Source organism: Prunus avium, chromosome 8 (genome assembly GCF_965620075.1).
Source record: "Prunus avium chromosome 8, drPruAviu1.hap1.1, whole genome shotgun sequence".
NCBI classification, from domain to species: Eukaryota; Viridiplantae; Streptophyta; class Magnoliopsida; order Rosales; family Rosaceae; genus Prunus; species Prunus avium.
In genome coordinates this window covers 34,531,877-34,552,278 of record NC_142291.1, presented here as the reverse complement: position 1 = coordinate 34,552,278, position 20,402 = coordinate 34,531,877, and the positions used below count along the sequence as shown (strand labels likewise).

Genomic DNA, 20,402 nt, shown 5'->3' with positions numbered 1-20,402 from the left:
AATAAACCTCACGTGTAACACTCAAATTGCTATTTAATTAAAACTTTCTACAAGGGGGAGTAAGAAGGAGGGGGAGTTTGGACAAGGCTAAAACTGAAAGTGGTAGAATTATAAGGGCCATTCATTCCCAAGTTTTAGTATGAAAATTGGATTGTCATTTCCTAGACCTTAGCAGAGGTTGAAAATTAGTTTGTCAGGAATTGTTACTGGACGTTTTGGCACAACTCATTCAACCCCATACTTCCGAGGCATGACTTGACCATATGAGAAACTTGACAACAGGTAAATCATGACATAATCATGCATTCATTATAGGACTCCTAGTTGGTATTATTTTCCCTTAAGTATTTTTATGTTAATCCTCTTTTTAATATGATTAGATTTTATTTCTTGATATTATTTCCTACTTGATTGGTCTAATTCATTTGTTTTAATAGATATTGTTTTTCTATTAAAGATTACTTGGTTGGCGTCTTTACTAAGAATCTTTTTTAATCAAAACTCTTGGTCATAATTGAATAAGAGATGTGGTCATGCTTTGACGTCTAGACTTAGAGATTATGTTGGATCAGTCTTGTAGAGTCATAGTTGAATAGGATTAATGGTCTGTTGGGTTTTCCTCTTTGAAGAGAAAACTTCCTTTAATAAAACGTTGGTTTTTCTTTTCAATTGCACAGCTTTCCTATATTTTGTTTGAGCATCTAGAATTTGAAGAAAAGCTGTTGTGCATATATCTGAGATAAATCATCAAGTGTTCCATGTTTACTTGGTGGTTTATCAAACACTTTTATCATTCATTCTGCATTCATATGCATGTCAGTGACTCATACGGTTGAGGGCACCAAGACCGTGGTGGCGGTTTTCCTCCGGCGAGCTTGAAGCAATCGTGACCAGTATTGCGTTCAACATAAGGAGTGTCGAAGATCATCCCATGACAGAAGTTGAGTTACGAAGAAGTCGGTAAACATTATCTAGAATGTGTCTAGGATAAGTGTGTGAGTACTTCTTGTAATCATCGTTCTATAGTGGATTTGTGTTGGACTGAGGAGTCCCGTGGATTTTCCCCAAAGGTGGGGTTTTACCACGTAAAATAATTCTGTGTGTTATTTTGTTTTATGTTCAGCATGTTTCAGGATTGATAAGCCATATCAATCCTGCTACCGAAGTTTATTTATATTTATTTGATTATAATCTTAAATTGGCCTATTAACCCCCTCTAGGTATATATAGTCATCCTACAGGTATTTTCACAAAGCTTTATCTTATCCACTTCTATTACAAAGTGGTAGAATTATATACATACAGAGAAAAGCTTAAAACAACTTGCCATTTGAACATCATCAACATGAACAATATGATCATCACTGGAGTGGTGCAATGATTTATTCAAAGAAAAGATCCACATTGTTACAATATCCGTTTGATATTGTTTGCTAGATGCATGTTAGCATCAATGTGGCCTATTTAATTTAAGCTATCTCGATATGTTCCAGCCAAACTTGATGGAAGCTGGCCATCTGCACCCGTTGGACATGGCCCCAAACACATCCGAGAATGACTTTGATAGCACTACCAAATTCGGTGACGACCAAGATCCTCGCACGAAAAAGAAGCGTCACCACCACACTCAGCATTAGATCCAAGAAATGGAAGCGTGAGTAGTATTTAAGCTCACATCTCCCTAAACAAGCTCTTGTTAATGAGTTCATAATGGTCCTTTTTAAATAAATAAAAATTAACCTTGAAAGAGCTAATCAGAGAAGCAACTGATAATCGAGATTGCAGTGGCAGCCATAGAAGAGCTAATCAGAATGGCTCAAATGGGTGAACCCTTGTGGATGACCAGCCTTGATGGCAACACCACTGTGTTCAATGAAGACGAGTACATCAGAACATTCCCTCGTGTTGCTACAAAACCAAAAAATCATTTCAAATGTGAAACTTCGCGCGAGAGCGCTGTTGTTATCATGAACCACATCAACCTTGTTGAGATTCTCATGGATGTGGTAAGCTTATTTACTTGTGTCATCAACATTGAACAAATATTAATTATGTCTTTAAATAAAGGAATAACACATAAACCCTAATCATTTTTTGTTTTACTTATTATCTTGTTTAGAATCAGTGGTCGACTGTGTTTTCTGGGATTGTGTCAAGAGTTATGACTCTGGAAGTGTTGTCAACTGGAGTGGCTGGAAATTACAATGGAGCCTTGCAAGCGGTATAATATATATCTACTTTCAAAATTCTATTATCTTCTTCCTTGTCATTAAATATTTTTAATAACATTATCTTGTCGTGGTTAATTATATGTTCAGGTTGAATAAATAATTTGTGATTTGGTAGATGACTGCAGAATTTCAAGTACCTTCACCGCTTGTTCCAACTTGTGAGAGTTATTATGTGAGGTACTGTAAACAACATGCTGATGGCACTTGGGTTGTGGTTGATGACTCCTTGGACACTCTGCGCCCTAATCTTGCACCAAGGTCATGCCAAAGAAGGCCCTCTGGATGTCTCATCCAAGAAATGCCAAATGGATACTCAAAGGTAATGTAATTAATAATTAAACACACTATGTGTATATATATATATATATATATATATATATATATACCAACCCTAATTCATATTTGACTTGCATCATGTATTTAACTCATAGTCATTACATTATTTGTTATTTAATTTTAAAACTTTTGGTGCTTTAGGCATGTCAATGTGGATGAACTTGGTGTTCACAATCTGTACAAGCAGCTAGTTAACTCTGGCAATGCATTTGGGGCGAAACGATGGGTCGCTACCTTTGGACCGTCAATGTGAACGTCTTGCCAGTTCCCTGGCATCAAACATCCCTACTGGTGATGTTAGTGGTAAGAACAATTGTCTGCCGCGCAAATCTTACGGCCTGGAGTTTCGGGCCGAGGGGAAGTGCGTTAACATGGGGTTTCCTGCTTTTGGGTGCGGTGCGGTTGTGCGCGGGCGTGCCAGCACGGTTTACCGTGCGTTGATGTTTCGATGAGTGTTGGATGCATGAATGGTGCGCCTGTTTGATCTGTCTTCCTAGTCAAACGATTGTAGCCGAGAGAGGAACTGGTCTCGGCTGTTAGGTTCACGGCCTGAACTACAAGGCCGTCGAGTGATGGTGTTGGTGATGGATTTTGGGCGATGCTCCGGCGCGCTGCTCAGGGAGCGACGGTCGTGTGATATATGGGGTGAATGAACGAACAACAAGGATGGTGCTCCGGCGCCTTGAAAATCAAGGGTCGTATGATATATTGATGAATGGATTCTGCTTACAACCTAACACTACTCCTAGGAAAGCAAGTAAAGATATTGAAAGTGCATTACAGGAAAAAATAAGTTGCTCCGTGGGAGGCTTGTTTTTGGTGTTTGAACCATTTGAATGTAGCTCGAGTCTTGTATTTATAGGAAGAGTACCTGGATGAGTAATCGAGGCTAAATTTACGCATAGTGGAGTCTGATTAGCGCAAGTGGGCAGTCCAATCGACATTTGGGATCGTGAAGTATGGTGGTGAGACCCCAGAAATCCCGGTGAATCTCGGCCGCCGCGCTCGATCGTGGGTTCTGAACCTCTGGCCGTGGAGACGCATTTATTGCCTGGATAGCTGGTGAACCAACATCTCAAGCTGTCAGAATCCTTGTGAGAATGTCCACGTCTAATCACTCTGAATTTCATCACCAAATCCTGACTTCAGTCACTTCCCACCTTTCCTCATGCATTAAATGCTACTTTGTGGCCAATGGGTTCACTGCTGTAAACAGGCACTACTTCATTAAATGAAGCCTGGGACCCTGTTGTCACGTGATGATTTGCCTTTAATCCCTTGGCCGTAATTTTGTTCGGCCTCGGCCTACGTTTGAGGCCGAGATGATCATGCCTTAGCATTTCTTCTTTTATTCTTTAAGGAAGGCGAATATGCCCTGGCGAAACGCTGCGTTTCAGCCTCTGCGAACAAGCGCCAGGGCCGAAAGAAAGGGCTCCTTCGGCTAGCTCATGGCCCTGATTTATCAGGCACAAACATTGCCCCCACATCCCTGGATTCTTCGGCCTCGGCATGGGTAGGGGCCAAATGGATTCCAAGGGATGGACCCTTTGCATTCCTTTATGAAGTGATTGACAACTGGGGCATTAAATGCGCAGGCCAGTCGGCGCATTCCGCGCATTTAATGCCTCAAGCACGTCGCGCGGGCCATCATTACCCAGGGCGTCGCGTCGCCTCGTCAAATGAAACGACGGTCACTGTCATAACTTCGCGTGCTCTGAGTGCACTGTCAAGCCGTTTCATCTTTCGAGACCAAACCTCCATTTTGAACTCCAGTGCTAGTATAAAACCCAAACTCCTTCGCATTTTCCTTCACACTCCCAGGCTTTCTGAGTTCATTTTTCTTCGAAGGTTCATACTGTCCTTCCCCGGTTTCTTCAACCTCGTTCCCCAAACTTAAAATCATTATCCAGCGAGCCTCCTTCTTGCTTCAATCGTTCTGGAACCCTTTTTTGACTCCTGGGCTTCGGCCTGAGCTTCGCCTTCCCTTATTACCAACTGTCCTAATGATCCTTATTGCAGCTTCCTCAAGACCAGGGAGCCAAACCTGCTGAGTCGCATGACTTGGCAATTTGGCCTGGTCCAGATGACTTGGCAGTTTGATGAGGGCAAGAAGATCTGAGATGATGACCTTGACGTGGCCGAATTTATGCGGCTGAATACTTGGGTCACACCCATGGCCGGAGCGACGGCCTTTACCAAGGCTGAAGCGATGGTTTCTACCATAACCGGAATGACGACCGCTTACCGTGTCCGGAGTGATGGCCGCTGTCACGGTCTGAACGACGGCCGCTGCCACTGCAGGAATGGCGACTGCTTACCACGGCTAGAATGGCAGTGGCCATCCGTGTCCGGAGTGACGGCCCATGCGCTTCCCACGGCCTGAAGTGAGGCCCTGGGTGTAGGCTGGCCGTGGATGATGACGACATAGGTGGCGAAGGTCCTGCCTCGGGGGAAGCGTCTGATTGTTTTGCAAAAGGACCGAGGAGCCGAAGCGCGTAGATTTAGGGTGTGATTTTTCTTATGTGTGTTTATAATGGCCAGGACCTGGCCGTCTTCTTGTAAACGCAACCCCCTTTTCACCCTAAATGAATAAAAATGAAGTATGATTTCTTTTAATTTGTCTTGGTTACATTGTGTACTCCACTTTGTCATTTGCAAATCTCACAACCTTTCCGCGGCCGTCTCCCACAATGACGGGATATATTTCTTCAAATATTGGCCGTTGATCGGCAAGTTGTGCCGTTCCCCATCTCTATCTTTTAACTGAAATGCACCTCGGCCAAGAATTCGTTCGATGATGAACGGTCCCTCCCAGTTGGGCGAAAATTTGCCGAACCGAGGGTCCTTTGTCCCAACAGGAAGTACGGCTCGCCATACTAGGTCGCCTTCGGCGAAAGCCTTTTGCTTTACCCTTTTGTTGTAAGCCCTCGCCGCGATTTGCTTTTGAGCTTGCATCAAGTCATAGGCATCGAGTCTAGATTGCTCCAAATCTTCCAACTCCTGAGCCATGGCTTGTGCATAACGCTCCTCCTCATGCCCAGGCTGCTCGGCCACACGAAGAGACCGAACCTTTAACTCCATCGGGACGATGGCGTCATGACCGTAGGTTAAGGCGTAAGGAGATGTGCCCGTCGCCGACCGCCTTGAGGTTCGGTAAGCCCAAAGAGCCTCGGGGAGTAAGTCGTGCCACGCCCTAGGTTTTTCCTCAATCATCTTCTCTAGGATGCCCTTAATTACTTTGTTACTCGCCTCGGCATGTCCGTTAGATTGAGGGTAGTAAGGTGTTGAGTGGATCAATTTGATCCCCATCTTTTCAGTGTACTCCCGTGTCTCGGCCGACGCGAATACCGGGCCGTTGTCGGCCGTGATAGTTTCTGGAATCCCGAACCGATGAACGATATGATTGTCAAAGAATTTGACCACCTGTGCGCTGGATATTGACCGATAGGACTCGGCCTCGACCCATTTGGTGAAATAGTCGGTCGCCACTAAAATCCAAGCGTGTTGGTTGGATGCGGCCGGATGGATTTTTCCGATGATATCTGAATGGCCATGGTTTGGTAACCGGGTGGAAGGCTTCGGCCGGTACCTTTTGCATGGGGCCGTAGATTTGACACTTGATACATCCCCTCGCATACTCTATGCAATCTTTCAAAACGGTCGGCCAGTAATAGCCGTGCCTCCGAACCAACCACCTCATCTTGACCCCAGACTGGTGAGCACCACAAATCCCCTCGTGAGACTCGTTCATGATGACCTTGATGTCCTCGGCGCTGGGACATAGGAGTAACAAACCATCAGATCCCTTTCGGTACAGCTCATTCTGATAAATCAAATAACACCGAGCTTGGAACCGTGTAGATGGCTGCCAGAAGGGTTACGTAAATACTTCACTATGAGGTAGCGCCAGTCGGCTTCGGTCGTGTCGATCTCGTCGGTGATGTCGGCCGAAAACGCTTGCGCTGTCATTCCTCGCTCGGTCAAGGCTGGCAGGGTACGCCTCTCGATTCTTATCACACGATCGTGGTCAGTGCTTGGGATGTTTACGCCAGACGCTACCTGGGCCATCTCATTGGCCTCGCCGTTTTCGGCGCGCGGTATATGAACAAAGGAAATTCTAGAAAATCCATCGGCCGTGTTGAGGGCCGTTACATAATACACGGCCAAATTCTCACTCGTACATTGGTACTCCCCAGTTAATTGGTTAATCACCAGCTGAGAGTCGCCGTAGACCAAAACACGTGTTGCCTTCATTTCTTTTAAAATCTCGAGACCAATGATGAGCGCTTCGTACTCAGCTTGATTATTAGTGCATTTGAAATCTAGTTGGAAAGCGAACTGCCACTTCTGCCCTTGAGGAGATTCAATCACAACTCCGGCTCCTGACCTGGCCTCGGTGCTGGAACCGTCAAAGAACATGGTCCAAAAATTCTTTTCCATGCGGGCCATACCGATCTCGACTTCCAACTCCTCCTCTTGTCCCTGGGCCGGGTGGTGAGCCAAAAAATCAGCCAAAGCCTGACCTTTGACCGAATTTTGAGCCACGTATTGAAAGGTAAATTCGGACAATGCCATCGTCCACTTCCCAATTCGGCCGCGGATGATCGGCCGGGTAAGCATATATTTGATGAGATCGGTCTTAGAAATGATCTGAACAACCGAGGGAAGCATATAATGCCGCAACTTGGTGGCCGCGAAATAGAGGGCTAGGCATAGTTTTTCAATCGGCGAATAGTTCCATTCGGCCGTGTTGAGGGTGCGGCTCAGATAATGCACTGCTTGTTCGCGCCCAGACTCGTTGTTCTGAGCCAGCAGACAGCCGATAGAACCATCTGAAGCCGAAATGTAAAGTCTCAATGGTTTCCCCCTTTTCGGAGGCATCAGGACCGGCTGTTGGGACAAATATTTCTTGATGTCGTCGAGGGCCGCCTGATGCTCTGCTCCCCATACGAACCGCTCGGTGTCTTTGAGTTTGAGCAAGGGAGACAACGGCCGAATTTTTCCCGCCAGATTAGATATGAAGCGCCGTAAAAAGTTCACCTTACCGAGGAAGGATTGCAGCTCCTTCTTAGTCCTTGGCGGAGGGGCCGCCATAATGGCCGTAGCCTTATTTTTATCGACCTCGATTCCTCGTTGGTGAACCAAGAAACTGAGGAAATTCCCGGTGGTGACACCAAAAGCACATTTCTTCGGGTTCATTTTTAGGTCGTGCGCTCGCATCCGGTCAAAAGCCTGTCGAAGATGTCCTACGTTGTCGGCTCTGGACGAGGACTTTACAACCACATCGTCGATGTAGACTTCCACGGTTCAGCCTATAAGGTCGTGGAAAATAAGGTTCATGGCCCTCTGATATGTTGCGCCGGCATTTTTCAGGCCAAATGGCATGACCACCCACTCATAAGTTCCGATTGCTCCTGAACACCTGAACGCCGTTTTATGAACATCTTCCTCGGCCACAAAAATCTGGTTGTAACCCGCATGGCCGTCCATGAAAGACAGGAGTTCGTGCTATGCGGCTCCGTCCACCAGGAGATCTGACATAGGCATGGGATATTCGTCTTTGGGGGTCGCGAGATTCAGGTTTCGGTAATCGGTGCAAACCCTCAAAGCCCCAGACCTCTTCAAAACCGGTACAATATTGGCCAGCCATTCAACGTACCGGGCCGTTCGTATGAAGCCGGCTTTAAGGAGCCGTTCAATCTCCTCATTGACCCTAAGCTGTACCTCGGTCGAGAAACGCCTTGCCGGCTGTTGGAAAGGTTTGAACCCCTCCTTGATTCTTAATTCATGCTCGACCAAACTTCTTGGCAAACCAGGCATCTCATGATAATCCCAAGCAAAACAGTCCTTATATTCATGGAGCAAGCCGATAACCTCGGCCGCTAACTCAGGATCCAAAAGATGGCTTACAAAAAGAGGCCGTGGTTCGGCCTCGGTCCCTACATTAATTTCTAACAAAGGGTCCTGGACTTCAGGGTAGTCGTCCTCCATTTCGGCGGGCGCCGTTTCTAGGTCGCCCAACGTCAATGCGTCCGTTTCGTCCGCTTCATGGAGGAATTCGATCAGGTTGATTGGTGAATTTGGCCGTAAGGATTCCGCCGCCCAATGTTCCAGCAGACGCTCTACCAAATCCCTCACGGCCGCTGCCCCCTCTTCTTTAGTGGCCTTATCTACCATTTAAAGACTGGTGAGGTCAATCAACACTTCGCGCGCCGAATCCTGTCGGATATTCTCGGCGCCTAACTCCAGCACTTTCTGGGCCGTGGTTCTGGTTGGCCGGCCGTTTGCATCGTGGCCGGTGAGGACAACCCATCCAACATCGTCATCATAAATCCGAGCTTGCACGGCGTTGGCCTCGAATGGTTTTTCGTCGGCCGGGTGTATGGACACCTTCTGGCCATCCCAGAAGAATAACAATTGGAAAAGGGAAGACGGTATACACCCAGATTGATGGATCCAATCACGGCCGAGTAACACGTTGTAGTCGACACTTGATTCGACCACGTAGAAGGCCGCGACCCTCGTTTGATCGGCCACGGTAATCTTTAGGGGCAACACGCCAATGGTTTTTGACTTATCGCCGACAAAACTACTCATGACCACGTCGCTGGGGATGAGGTCCTCCTTCGACTTGTCCAGCTTTCTCATTAAGGAGTAGGGAAGGATGTTGACCGTCGCCCCACAGTCAACGAAGACCTTGGATATGGGCACACCCTCTATGTGAGCCGAGATATACAACGACTTCAAGTGCCGGTATTTGTTCGGCTCGTCTCTTGGTATTACCTCGTTAAATGCTACGGCCAGCAACTCCTCCTTAGTTTTTGGCCTTTGATCAAATTGCTCCTCGGGCACGTCATCCTCCAAACCGCTGGTCTGCCCTCCCGGGGCTGAAAACTCGAATGGCAGCACCAGGACCATGTTGATGCCGACTTCCTCCGGCTCCTGTGGGATTCCCCTACCGGCTTCCTCTTTGGTCTCAGAGCCGTCTTTGGTGAGAGCCGTTTCCTCGACCATCCCGAGGATTCCTTCATACTCTTCATCGGAAATTCCTATTGTGGGGTCGTCCTCGGCCTCGTGTCCGAAGAGAGGATCTCCGAAACCCTCGTCCATAAGCCTCACGACCCTCGGACTATCGGTTGTAGGTGCTTTGACCTCAGGGGGTTCTGAGGTTTCGATCTCCATTTCGAGGATCCGTCTAGCCTCTGTCAACGCGTCCCTGGCTGCTAGGTAATCGTCTAGGCGGCTTACTCGGCCCTTTTCCTTGGTCGTCAAACCAAAGAACGTGTCCGTCGGTGTCACAGCAAAGTACCGGCGGAGATATTCCAAATCGCCCCTGCTGAAGGGAATTTTAGCCTCTAATCCGCCGAGGTTGGGCTGGTAACTCTGCAGGCCTCTTGCCCTGGACTCCCTGTTTGCCTGGTATACGGCCTTAATGGCCGAGTCAGAACCGCTGGTGATGAGGAGCGCTTCTGCCTTTGTATTATTGAGGGCCAACTCCACGATTTCTCGGCTCTCAGGGGTCATACCGTACAGATCCACGGCCGAATGATCTTTATGGAATTCTCTGAGGAAGGATAGGCCGTTGGCCGAAAAAGGGGGATCCCTCCAGCGGTAGATGTCGACGACCCCCTCGTCTGTTCCTTCCGTGACTGCGGCCCCTGGCTGGGCTGAATTGGTCAATGAACCACGGGGACTTCCGTCCTGCCTAGGGCGCCACGCCCTCAAAGGCTTGGTGCTGGCTGCTCTCACGGCCGGGGAGACAACCGGTTTGGATGACAACCCGTCAGCAGTTGCCACTTTCTTTTGGCGTTTGAAGCCCTCGACCTCGTTTGTCTGCATCCTGGCCTGCTGAACCTGCCTCTGCATTCTCCTCAGCTGGATTTTTGTCAGTGGTTCAGCCCTGCCCCCAGGCCGTGCATGATACCAACGGTCATCCTTTATGACTGGTGGTTTGAACGTTTTTATCGATCTTGGGGCGGCCTCTTCTTCGTGACTGGCCGAGGCGCCGGGGTTTTGTGGCCCCAGTCAGCTGAAAACAGCTCTGTCGGTCAGCTGTCGACCGTACTGACCACCGAATCTTCTCGCGGTCGTTCGAGATGGCTCGGCGGCCTTCCTCTTGTTCTCCTGCGACCCGGGCTGGCCGATCTCGCGCTGGCATCTTTCGCAAAGGGCCGGCTCAAGTTCGGCCAAAGGCTCCTTTCCTTTTGCCGAACTGCGAACTCTTCTATCCTCGGCCGGGAGTTGGGCGTCGACCATGTTCACGACAGGTGGAGGGAACGGCTTGGAGTCGACCTGCATGGCCACCTTCTCCGGAAACTGGAGCTTCTTCTCGTCTATCAATTTCTGGATAACGTCTCGCAAGACAACGCAGTTGTTGGTGTTGTGAGACCAAGAACTGTGGTACTTGCAAAACGTTTTCCCTTTGAGCTCTTCGGGCTTCGGAGTCTTATGGCCGAAAGACAATTTTACCTTCTTCTCGGCCACCAGCAGTTCGAAGATAGCCTCGGCCCTTGTTAAGTCAAAAGTGTACGCCTTCGTTTCCCGGGTCGCGAACTTGGCGTCGGGGATCTTTGTGCGGTTGTTGTCAGTTTTAACGAGCCCTCTGCAAACGAAGGGTTTGTCTATGCTGACTTCGGCCGAGCTCATCTCGATCTCATCGCCCTCGGCCTCTACGGAGCCGTCTGCTTCGGCGTAGCTGACGACGGGATTCCTATAGTAGGTTCCCTTTTAGGCCGTCTTCTTCTGCATCTCCTCTTTCAACAAGGACGCATATCTATCCACCTTGTTGGTCAAGTCATGCATGTCCCGAAATTCGATCCCCTGGAATTTCTTCCGGTATTCGAATTCTAATCCTTCCTCGGCCATCTTGACGAACTCCCTCTCTGGTAGGTTCGTGCGGCACCAATTCCTACATGTCTTGAACCGCTGAAGGTAATCGCGAGGTGATTCGTCCGATGCTTGGCTCATTCTTGCCAACTCGACGACCGTAATTTCTCGGTTGGTCTGGTAGAAATGCTCGTGGAACACCCTTTCCATATCAGACCAATCCCTTATTGAGTTCGGCGGAAGGTTTATAAACCATGAGAACGCCGCGCCGGTCAACGAATGAACAAAAAGTCGGAGTCTCTGAGCGTCTGAATCGGCCTCTCCACACTGGGCCGTGAAACGGCCGATGTGTTCAATGGAGGAGGTCTGCCCATCCCCAGAAAAAGCATGAACTCTGGCAATCGATAGTTCCGGGGAAGGGGGATCCGGTCAATTTCTGGCGGGTACGGCCTCGTGTATCTTGGCATGTCCGGCCGCCTCTGAGCTAAGCCGTCTTCGATCATCCGCCGGACATCTTAGAGTCGGATCCCTTGAGCTGGTGCCTCCTGTTGGGCTGCATACGGCCGCGTGGCCTGTAGCACCTCGTTCTGAGGCCTTGCCTATTGGGCCATTTGAACAAAAGGCACGGCCGGGATGACCGAGCTGGTTGATGCTAGATGAGCACCGTGGGTTTGACCAGGGTGCATATGCGTTGTTGTTGGAACGGCCGACCCATAGTGAAGGTGAGAGCCCAACGGACACGACGACGCCTGCAAAGGTGGTGAGACGGTCGGATTGCCCTGACCGTACTGTTGTGACGATACGGCGGACGCGTTGCTTGGGCCAGTATGGGTGTGGACAGCAGCAGTATGAACTAAGCCGAGCGGGTGGATCGCGGGATGTGTGAAACTGCCGTGCCCTAGTGATACGGCCAAAGCGTGGAGCGGTCCGCGCGCTGTCTCCGCCGAGTAGGTTGGTCTAGAATTCGTCCAAACGGGCTGGGATTGCCCCCAGCTGTTTGTTGGTGGCAGAGAATGCTGGCCGTAGCTGGATGCTTGGGTATGGGCCGAGACGCCGAGGCTGCTGCTTTCGCCGTAAGGCTCGATTCTGTCGCGCTCTTGGCTCCTTGGTCCTGCTCTGGGAGGTGTGGCGGGCGAGGCCACCGGCATCCTCTCTTGAAAGAGCGTCCGCAGTTCTGAGGAGAACCTGTCCATCGCGGCCATGAAGGATGTTTCTATCCTGTAGGCCTGCTTTGACATCAGTTCCTCCACCACTGCCTGTTCCTGCATGGATTCGGCCGTGCGATCCGTTGTTACTGGAGTGCCGGCCGAGATCCCGACCGTATGTTCGGTCTCGATATTTGTGATTGGTGAGGTGGACTCAGGAGTCTCAGAAGTCATTTCGACTGCTTTGTTTTTGAGCTTTGCCTGTGCCCTAGTTTCCACCATAAGTTTTTGACAGTTATCCCACCGGGCTTGCCAAAAGTGTCTGCCGCGCAAATCTTACGGCCTAGAGTTCCGGGCCGAGGGGAAGTACGTTAACACGGGGTTTTCTGCTTTTGGGTGCGGTGCGGTTGTGCGCGGGCGTGCCAGCACGGTTTACCGTGCGTTGATGTTTCGATGAGTGTTGGATGCATGAATAGTGCGCCTGTTTGATCTGTCTTCCTAGTCAAACGATTGTAGCCGAGAGAGGAACTGGTCTCGGCTGTTAGGTTCACGGCCTGAACTACAAGGCCGTCAAGTGATGGTGTTGGTGATGGATTTTGGGCGATGCTCCGGCGCGCTGCTCAGGGAGCGACGGTCGTGTGATATATGGGGTGAATGAACGAACAACAAGGATGGTGCTCCGGCGCCTTGAAAATCAAGGGTCGTATGATATATTGATGAATGGATTCTGCTTACAACCTAACACTACTCCTAGGAAAGCAAGTAAAGATATTGAAAGTGCATTACAGGAAAAAATAAGTTGCTCCGTGGGAGGCTTGTTTTTGGTGTTTGAACCATTTGAATGTAGCTCGAGTCTTGTATTTATAGGAAGAGTCCCTGGATGAGTAATCGAGGCTAAATTTACGCATAGTGGAGTCTGATTAGCGCAAGTGGGCAGTCCAATCGACATTTGGGATCGTGAAGTATGGTGGTGAGACCCCAGAAATCCCGGTGAATCTCGGCCGCCGCGCTCGATCGTTGGTTCTGAACCTCTGGCCGTGGAGACGCATTTATTGCCTGGATAGCTAGTGAACCAACATCTCAAGTTGTCAGAATCCTTGTGAGAATGTCCACGTCTAATCACTCTGAATTTCATCACCAAATCCTGACTTCAGTCACTTCCCACCTTTCCTCATGCATTAAATGCTACTTTGTGGCCAATGGGTTCGCTGCTGTAAACAGGCACTACTTCATTAAATGAAGCCTGGGACCCTGTTGTCACGTGATGATTTGCCTTTAATCCCTTGGCCGTAATTTTGTTCGGCCTCGGCCTCGGCCTACGTTTGAGGCTGAGATGATCATGCCTTAGTATTTCTTCTTTTATTCTTTAAGGAAGGCGAATATGCCCTGGCGAAACGCTGCGTTTCAGCCTCTGCGAACAAGCGCCAGGGCCGAAAGAAAGGGCTCCTTCGGCCAGCTCATGGCCGTGATTTATCAGGCACAAACAACAATATAATTTACAGTGTAACCAGTTTTTTTTTCTGTATATGTGGTGAGAAAATTTTGTGTAGGGCTATTCTTCTACGTTGTAGTATTGTCTAACACGAGAGACGTCCTCTTAAAAGATTGCATGTGTCTAATATAGCATGTCGTGCATGCACGTGGATTCATTAATTAAGCCTTAATTTTTTTTAAATGCATGATTAATTAGTGATTACAAATCAAGAAGGCGGAAAAAGCTTGTTAAAATTGGCTGAAAGGATGGTCATAAGCTTCTATGGTGGAGTAAGCGCATCAACCACTCACACATGGACAACACTATCTAGGACCGGGGCTGATGATGTTCGGGTGATGACCCGAAAGAGCATGGATGATCCTGGAAGGCCTCCCGGTATTGTGCTCAGCGCCGCCACATCTTTCTGGCTTCCAGTTCCTCCCAAAAGGGTATTTGAATTCCTCTGTGATGAGAACTCTCGCAATGAGGTACGTGCAAATTCTTAGGATGGTCTATCAGATCTAATACATTAACCAAATTATTGCACGGACCTTCATGACATATGTATCTCAGAATAATGTACCAAACCTAGTACATGAACCAGAATTCGGTTGGTTTCATTTTTTACATGGCATATGCATACAAAGTCTTACCATTAGTGGACAAGCATTAGCATATCTGGAAATCACATGCACATTTCAAGTAATTTTTCTAAAATGGGAAAATGTGTATGATTTTCACTGCACTCCTAATATGGAAAACATTTGTTTTTCAGAAAAGGAAAAATGTGTAGTCTTGTTTTCTTTTCGGTCAATCCGAGAAAAACCAAGATGGAAGTTTAGTATTCTAAAATTATTCATGAAATACATATAGAAAATGGTTTGACTAATTACTTGAGCTTCATCACTTGTGGTTGCAGTGGGACATTCTTTCCAATGATGGAATTGTTCAAGAAATGGCACACATTGCTAATGGCCGCGACACTGGAAATTGCGTGTCTCTACTACGAGTAAATGTAGCTTGATCTTATTGTTATTATTATTTTAATTTTCTTAATTAATCCATATTCTGCTCCTAATCACAATTGATGAATTATTAACCTTGCCCTTTTCGAAAATGAACTTAATTTTGTAGAGTGCGAATTCAAGCCAGAGCAACATGCTGATACTGCAAGAGAGCTGCACAGACCAAACAGCTTCTTTTGTGATTTATGCTCCAGTGGACATTGTTGCCATGAATGTGGTACTAAATGGGAGTGAGCCTGACTATGTTGCTATTCTTCCTTCTGGCTTTGTCATCCTTCCAGATGGAGGAGGCATGGGGGATTCTGGCTCTGGTGGTTCCCTTCTCACTGTTGCCTTTCAGATTTTGGTTGATTCTGCCCCGACCGCCAAGCTCTCTCTCGAGTCGGTGGCAACAGTTAACAATCTGATTGCTTGCACTGTGGAGAGGATCAAAGCTGCATTGTCTTGCGACACTGCATGAATTTCATGACATAACTTCAGTTAATTTTTAGGTAAACTAATTACATGTCACATATGTTACAACGAATTCTTAGTTTGGTCCGTTTAATAATTATTTGTGTTATTATTATTTTATTTTTTTGCAGTGTTTTGGGGTGGAGAAAGGAAGGTGAAAGGAGAGAAACACAGACACAGATGGTGGTAAGGAATTTGGGCTTATACACAAGAGGAGAGAGAGAAGTCAAGAGCGCATTTTTACATGATCCTTAATTTGTAACTTAATTAAGAGATTAGGGGTTCGGGATTTGACTTCCTCGAACAATGTTAAAGGCAAATTAAGCGCTTAAGACCTTATTTTTAGGATATTTGAACTTTCCTTTCACTTTTCTTTAACCTTGTATTCAGGATTCCGTCTGTGCAATGGATATTTGCTCGTTTTCTTATTAAGTTACTTTTAATTTGAGCCATGCATTTCAAATTCAATATAGTTGTTATTGGCATTAAAAAAAAAACCAATTTTTTTCTCTTATACTTTTTTAATCCATGCTTTCAATTTTTTCGACTTTTTCCGATGCAAGTTATATGCCATAGAAAATAATAACTATTTCTGACAGCGGTTAATTGCAATCGGAAATGAAAATTTACTTCCGACAACAAAAACTGTTCGTCAGAAATCGACAACTATTTTCAACAAGCAAAACATGTCGTCGGTAAAATGCAATTATTTCTGACCGCACATAATTGCCCACGGAAATAAGTGACTATTTCCGAGGGCAGAAACCGCCCCTCAGAAATAACCACGACAATTCTGACGGCCATATGTTTTTTCGGTAATACATCTGGCGCCAAGGCTTCCAGCCTAAAAACAATGTATTTCCGACATCCATAGAGACTTTTTCTAAGGGTACATTAATAGTCGGAAATAAAATGTATCATATTGACATATTTCCGACGGCCAACGTTTTTTAGTCGAAAAAATGACCTTTTGCAACGATATTTAGGGGCCATCGAATAAAGTTTGTCGCAAAAGACCATTTTTTTTGTAGTGTCTCCAAGATCTCTCTCAAGCTAGAAAGTAGAGAAGACAAGTTTACAATTTGAAGAAGAGTGAAGAGAAACCTTGTATTTATACAGGTTGGGCATCCTAGGTCAAGGTGGAATCACAAGCCTATTCCCATTGGGAACCCAACTCCAAGTAAAGTCAAAAGCCTACTCCAATTGGGAGCCCAATTTGAGAAAAAGAGTCAAACTCACATATTAGAGAACATTTTTCATCTCCTACATACCTCACAAGTGCCATGCAAAAGTTGGGGGCATTTGTCGGAGTAAATAATTTGGCTTCCAATCACAAGACGCCACGTGAACAAGAAGAATATCTCCTATGTCAATTAATTGAGCCAATTTATGTGGCAAATTAATTGATACTAAAAATAGGGATATTATCTTAAATATGGGATATCCTAATTTGGAGATATCATAATCAAATTAGGAGATTTGATCCCAATTAAATCCCTAACGGACTCAATAATCTCTACAATTTGGGGAAAGAATAAATTCCTTCCAAATAGGAATTATTCTTTGAAAAACCCTAGATGCCTACAGCCCTATAAATACATGGCCCGAACCCATATGAGCTTGGGCCAGGATTGATGATTTCCTAAATGGTTGGGCCCGACATGGCCAGTTTATTAAATGGGCCGACTCTAAATGCGGATAGCTTGTATTCCTCGCCTCCTTCCCGATGTATCTATAAAGTTTTGGAGAGATTACAACAGGGAGATGATAAATTCTTCACACCTTATGTAGTCTTTGTAGGCCCACTTCACCCTGGAAACGAACACTTAAAGGCCATGAAGGTTCATAAAAAGAAGTACCTACAAGATTTTCTAGAATGAAACCAGCTAAGCATGGAGGATTATCTAGAGAAAGTAAAGAAGCAAGAACAAAAGCTAATAAGTTCTTATGAAGAAGCCATTGCCTTTACCAGCAATAAGTTTGTAGAAATGGTTCTAGTGGATGCTACCTTTATTATTGAGCTCTTGGTGAAGTCAAGTTTTCAACAATTCTGAAATGAAGAAGACTGCATATGCAGTAAACCATGGAGGGTCCGTGATGTATTGTTTGACCTATGGATGCTTGAAAATTAGCTACCACTCTTCATTCTCGAGGATCTCTTCCAAACAATTAGTTTGAATCTACTGCTTTCAATAATTTTCCTCTCGTATCTATTACTCAATTTCAAAAAATATGACGAGAAGACCAAAGAAGAATTGAAGGAGATTGAAGAACTTTTTTCTGGCAGAGAAAGACATCATTTTGTTGATATTATAAGAACTTACAACACTGCAGGATGCAATTTCAAAGGTTAGAGGGAAGGGAAGACTCGGAGGGAACTTGAATATGTATTTCTACTACAAACGTAACACCTTAGTATGACCGAGTTAAATCAAGAAGGCCTCAAATTTCAGGTGGGCCGAAATCAAAGCTTATTTGAAATGCAATTTTATCGTCATCATGGGATTCTAAAGATTCCAAAGTTGAGAATCAACGATTTTGCAGAGGTGTTCATTAAAAATCTGATTGCATATGAGCAATGCCATTACAAGGACGAGACTTATATAAGTGAGTTTTTTTTGTTCATGGATTGCTTAGTGAATACCCCAAGGGATGGAAGCTGCTGGTGGAGAATGACATCGTTGAACATGGCCTTGGTGAAGAAGAACAAGTGGCTGCTATCTTTAATAGATTTGGAAAAGGGGTTGATATAGTAAGCAATTGTTTTGTTGAGGTTTGTAATGATCTCAACAAATTCTACCAAAAACCCTGGAACAAGTGGAAGGCAGATTGGAAGAAAAAGTATCTCCACCCGCCTTGGGCAATTATTTCTCTTGTCGTAGCTGGTTTTCTCATCATATTAATTGTCATACAGACAATGCTCTATTATTTTTGTAAAGCATCAATGACAACAGTCTCTCTGTCCAAGTATTCTACATATCCGCTTTCAATAGTTAGGAAACATTTTACTTCAACCTTGAAGGGCATTATCCATATTGATATATTACTTTAGCAATTGTTAATTAATAAGATCAAAATAGTATATCCACATTGGATGGAGAGGTGTCAAACGGACTGGGCTGGCCTGAGCACAACTTGAGCACAACACGAGCATGACCAGTTTAAATAAGGCCCAGCACGACACGACCGTATCTTTAGGCCATGCCGAGACGACGTAAAGGTCCAATAGGCCGGGTTGGGCCGTGGCTCGTTGTGGGCTGTGCTGGCCTGAAATCCAACGAACTGGCCCGTTTAAAGCCCATTTATTAAATTGCACTGGTTTTAGAGAAAAATAATACATAATATTATTACATATATATCTTAAATTCAAGTCTAATTCTTTTCTCTAATAATATATATTAAAAATTAATGTTTTCTTTATATATAAAATAATGATTTTGTTTTTCAAGTTTCAATTTTTAAAACCCAAACAATAATCTAGCAATTTTCTATTTAAATGTACTTTATTAAATAAAGTTAATAAATCTTATTAGTATATACATAATTGTAAAAAAGATTTAAATGAAGTTGTAAAAAAAAATGAAAAAAAAATGCAATACATAAGTCAAATTTGGCGTGGGCCCATATCAGTCCTTTTAATGGCCCGACACGAGCATGGCCCGAGCCAATATGGTTTTGGTCCGTGGATTTAGGCCGGGATTGATGATTTTCCTAAATGGGCCTAACACGGCCCGTTTGACACCTCCACCCTGACTAGTTAGGTGTATCTTTTTATGTTTATTAATGAAATTCATTCATATCGTCGAGTTTTTAATGTAAGCTTCGCCTACTTGACTTTTGAATCTCGGATGGAGGCGTTACTCCTGGAGCGTGCTTTCAATGCAATCCAAAAGTTCCAACACAATTTTAAAGCTTGAAGTCTCTCCTCCATCCACTTCGATAGATTCTCATACAACCACAAAAGAATGTGACTTGTAAGTCTTGACACCAAGCTTGTTCTTGAGATGAAGATGAGTACTCTAGAGATGGTAGTGCTAGCAATTCTCTCCCTAGAGTAGCCCATTTTATCTTGACAGAATACAAGATCTGGATCTCAATCTCTCAATCTCAAAGATGCCCCAACTCTAATGTGAGCAGATGTATAAAGTTACTTTTATAGTGATCTAACATGTGCGAGACCTATATCCTCCCCTATGCCGTCCATGCCTTGTTATTGTGCTTATTGGACTTTATTGGATTTAAGTTGTCATACAATTTCAATTATAAGTACAAGGGTTCTAAGCCCAATGAACCTAAAACCCCAAAGTTGAGGGGTATTCTGGTTCCGAAAAATGGCCAATGAGTCATAATAGTATAACTTGAGATCAATGTGACCAAAAAGGTTTTTCCAATCCTTTTTTGGGCCAACTTGGTAACCCTTAGGTCGTTGTTGGGGGAGTATCAAATAATTTTACCTTTTGTAATCCATTGGAAGTTTTATGGTCCTTATAACTGGTGCCCGTCAGAGCCTTTTTGTGCTTTTAATGGCTATTGTAATTAAGCCTGTAAAAATGGCCCAAACCCGAATTCGGTCTTATTTTTTAGGTTATGGGGTGACCTAGCCTTGTATTATGGGTCGATAGGTGGGCTTAGCCTAGGTCGTTGTGTAAAGGGCAGGACTAGGGCCATTATTTCTAAGCCCATGAACGATCTGGCCCGGCCCGGCCCAATATTTAAATTAATAAATAATATTTTTATAAATTAAACTAATATTAATTATGCATTGTTTTTAATTAAAAGATTTAAAAGAATATAATGACCCATTAAATATAACATTAATTATCATTTTATAGGCCAAAAAAAGCCTGTAATTGGGTAGGTCCTGAGCTAACCCCAAAGCCCGGCCCATTTTACAGACAAGCCTTCATGGTGA

The 20,402-nt window shown here is 45.4% G+C and overlaps 1 pseudogene; it reads left to right on the top strand.

Annotated features, from left to right (window-relative positions):
- Positions 1 to 1,554: 1,554 nt before the first annotated feature.
- On the top strand, positions 1,555 to 15,497 carry LOC110772767 (homeobox-leucine zipper protein HDG2-like; annotated as a pseudogene).
- The last annotated feature ends 4,905 nt before the right edge of the window (positions 15,498 to 20,402 follow it).